The 4,181-nt window shown below is 32.1% G+C and overlaps 1 protein-coding gene across 8 annotated transcripts in view; it reads left to right on the top strand.

Moving 5' to 3' along the window:
* Positions 1-4,181, top strand: part of GRIA2 (glutamate receptor, ionotropic, AMPA 2) — a 116,856-nt gene that overhangs the window by 105,977 nt on the left and 6,698 nt on the right. The window lies entirely within an intron of this gene.

The raw sequence follows: 4,181 nt of genomic DNA, 5'->3' as shown, positions 1-4,181 counted from the left end.
AGAATAGGGTGCTGAAGGCCTGGGGCAGAAGAGGTGGGGCGGGCTGGAGGGGATCAATGGGGGAAAAGGGGGGACATATGTAATACTTTCAACAATAAAGAATTATTTTAAAAAAATAAAAACATCTCATACCCTTAAAATAATTTGTATATTGAAATATAAATACAGTACTATGTTTTCTTGATATATAGGGTGTTCCCCAAAAATGTATACACACTTTCCCAGCTAATAGCTGTAGATTCTATTACATTTTGAAAATGAAATATATTTTAATAAACACTGCCTTTATAGTATGTATACATTTTTGGGGACACACTGTACATTTCCTTAGTGTAGCAATGAAAGCTGCTGAAATGGGGACACGATGGATCTTCTATTCCTTTATAAATAACCTAAGTCAAATACTTTCCAAGTATTTTGAAGAGATAATGTTTAATTTCAAAATCCTCATTAACTAAAGTGTTTTGTGTTTTTTTTTAATTGGAAGAATTCCATTAAAGCAAAATCTCTTTCAGTATTGGACAAAGGCATGGAAGTCCATTCGGCTCTTATATTAACAGAATTCCATTCTTATCTTCAAGGTTCTATTCACCAGTGTCAGAGGAATAGTTATTCCTATTTTTGTAAAGTTAATCTCTCCATCTGGGCCTTTGACATCTCTTTCTAATTATCTGAGATGTTGCTCTAAAACTTACACTTTAATATCTCTAGTCTTTTCATCTCCACGGGCTCTAGCCTTAATTCTGGTTTCAATTTTGCCTCAAGTTTGAAATATCCTCATGACAGCATTCTCCTTTATCTTCTCGTTCTCTTGTTCCTTTCCCTTAGTGGACAAGTTTATAAGTTTGTTTACTAAAGCCTTCTTTTTTTATTCTGGCCACTTTTTCCTTTATTCTTTCAAATCTGATCTCCCTTATAAGTCTCTGTGAAAAATGCCTTTCTAGAAGGGTCCCTTAATGCCCTTATGGCCAAATTGAAATGTGTGTGTATTTCAAGCTTGGTAAGATCTGTGTTGCATTTAATATCATTCTGTAAAAATATTTTGATTCTTTTTCCTCTCTTAGTTCATGAAACTCTAATGCTTTTTTTATATTTTCTTAGTTCTCTAAGCATTCTGTTCTTTCCTTCTCTGACATTTTAACTACTGTCTAGACTACTTTTCTACTGCTTTTCTCCTACTACAACTCATTTTGTAATAGATTTTAAAAAAATAAGTTTATAATATTTTACATTTGAAGACCATTCACATTTAATATATATAGCTGTGCAAACTATTGAAGTGAATCTTTAAACGTCAATTATTTTAGCATCATTTAAAGAGAGTTTGACAATTCGGGGATGCTGAAGAGTTCTAATGAGCCTCACATATTGATTCCCTTGATTCATTTTGACTATATGTTGTTTATGTTGGAAATTACATCCAAATAAAAAGATGTATAACAGATACACTCTACTGGGGGGAGAATCTGACTATTAAGAGTCAAAATTCCAGTGTATATTAGTGAATTGCTAACATTCTTATTTCCAATAAGTGACTATAGTTCAGAAACTTACAAGAATGTTTGTAGGGATTATAGATTTGTAAACCCCAAAGAATAATGTGACATGTGGAATTATTTTTGGTCTGCCAACTCCAGTGGTTGGCAAGGGACAGTTTGAGTGTCTGCTGAGATCCATAATGAAAAAATGGGTCATGCTAGCATTCCACAAGGAGGATAACAAATCAGCCAGAAGGATGAAATCCTAAAGGAAGGACAATCATCTTTTGTCTTAAATACAAATTTTTATAAAATGTCAACCAAATGGACTAGAAAATAGAGGTTATTAATTCACATGATGACACTCTAATCTTTATATTTAGGAGGCTTTTGGTCAAGTTCTTTCAATCACAGAGTTACCTTCATCTTACTGGTTATACTAACTCAGACATCATATTTCTAGAAAAAAGAGGAGGTTTTCGTGAAAAGTAGATTTATTCGTGTTTGAAATGAAATTAGAGATTAGCACAAGGAGAGCACAGTTCTAAAAATAAATTTTATGAAGACACTCATGATATAGAATCATGTTTGGCATTTGGAAATCTCTATATTGTTTGGACCTCATCTGTATTTGGAAATTCATTTAGAATTCCCATTCTTGCAAAAAAAAATAGTCTTGCTGACATTATGAGAAGGTATATTGATATTTATTAGAATTCAGTGAGTAAATATGTATTTTTTAAAATGAACCATATAAAAATTAATAACCTAAGTGGTGAAAAATATCTGGAATTAAGTACCAATATTTCCTACTAATCCATGATTAAGTGTTTTTCATAAGAATAATAACAATTTCCTTTTCAATGTCATTCCCCCCGCCCCTAAGGATAAAAAGGCTTATTTAGCTGGTAGAAAAATTAATGCCTTCTTTACTGTATATGAGGCAGAACTAAAACTAAATTAAAATGATTATTGGCTTCTTTCATAGAAAAGGAATCTATCTTTTTTTAAGATATAATTATATCAGACGTGGTTAGTGTATTTGGAACAGTCCCCCAAGAATGCTTAACAATAGAATTTAAAAATTCTACACTGTTATTTGTTGTTATATATTAGTCAAATTGATGTGCCTATTAATAATCTCAGACTATGGAAAGAGATTTGAATAGTCATATTCAGAGTCTTACTCCTTAGGAAATACAGGAAGTCAACAGGGTTGTCCTGACCAAGCTATTATTCATCTTCTCTTATCAAGACATTTCTTATATCCTCATAAATACAGGAAGTCAACAGGGTTGTCCTGACCAAGCTATCATTCATCTTCTCTTATCTTCTCTTATATCCTCATCAGAATGTGATGGAACATGCCATCCTGAGGAAATTAACTTGATCATACTTCCTGAAAGAAGGAATAGTTGTCTTTGATTTAACATGTAAATAAAAATTGCAGTCTTGGCCATCTGTAGTTGGGTCCTAGTGGAGGTTTCACACTATAGACCTGCTTTCACAGCAGAGAGGAAGTCTGATTGAGTCGTGTCAGCATTTTGGAAAACCCTAACTTAACTCTGGTGCCGTGTCACATATAGAAATTTTTTGATATTTGCAACCATAGTAAAACAAAGACTTATATTTTTGATATTTATTTTATATATTTAAATGCCACTTAACAAAGAAAAATCAACCAAAAAATGAGTTCGCGTGTCACCTCTGACACGCATGTCATAGGTTTGCCATCACTGGTCTAGATAAATTACTAGATGATCAAATTATTACTGATAAGTAAGGAACTTTTATAAATTTAGAATGAAAGTATCCTTCTGGGAGGACATCTGGGTCTTCTCACAGCATAGACCACTGGCCTGACATGGTCCATGGATTCTCTCAATATTCAGATGGAGACAGTGAAGAAATGCAGCCACTGTCTGAGCACCTCATGCCCAGACAGAGTTAGTGATACAAACCCACTCTGCATTTTGTTTATTTACACTTGACCCCGGACTTTCACTAAAATAGAGTGTTTTATATAGGTAAAGCTGTCTTAATCCCTAAGGAAGCATCCCAAACAAATTTGCATTTACATTATCACTGCTTACAATGAATTCATCCTTTTTTCTCTAAGATAAAGGTTATATGATTTTAAATTCCTTAAAGTAAAATGCAAACAGATAACAAGGCTCAACACCTCATGAATCTTAAAAGTAAATTTTCAATTTCAAGTTTCCATTTCAAATCTCCTATATTAGAATAATACAAGGGATTATTTACAGGGGATTATTTACAGTCATATTTCCAAAGGGATTAAAGTCAGTTTAGAAAATTGTGAATAGAAAAGCAGATATTCAAAATCTATGACTTCCCAACTTTATGCCCAGCTTCCCTTTCTACTAAGAATAAAGTATTAAATGATTATTTTGATGTCTGTCTTTGTTTTTGAATCATCAATCAATAAATACTTATTAAGATAAATATTTCCTCAATTATACTGCTGTCACAGTCTTTCTTTCATATCGATTGCTCATAAGAATGTTGTTTTTCCACTCTATATTGTAATGAACATTAAATATTTAAAAATAAAAAGTTTCTGTGTAATTAAAAGAAAATTTCAATGCCTAAAGAAATGCTTCTAGAAAAAAATCAGTGTTATTCTAGAAGCATTTGAGTCAAGATTTAATAAAAGCTTCTAGTATTGTTTACCTTTTTCCT

Source organism: Myotis brandtii, unplaced genomic scaffold (assembly GCF_000412655.1).
Source record: "Myotis brandtii unplaced genomic scaffold, ASM41265v1 scaffold136, whole genome shotgun sequence".
NCBI classification, from domain to species: Eukaryota; Metazoa; Chordata; class Mammalia; order Chiroptera; family Vespertilionidae; genus Myotis; species Myotis brandtii.
The sequence above is the reverse complement of the archived record's forward strand: the minus strand, read 5'-3'. Positions and strand labels throughout refer to the sequence as shown.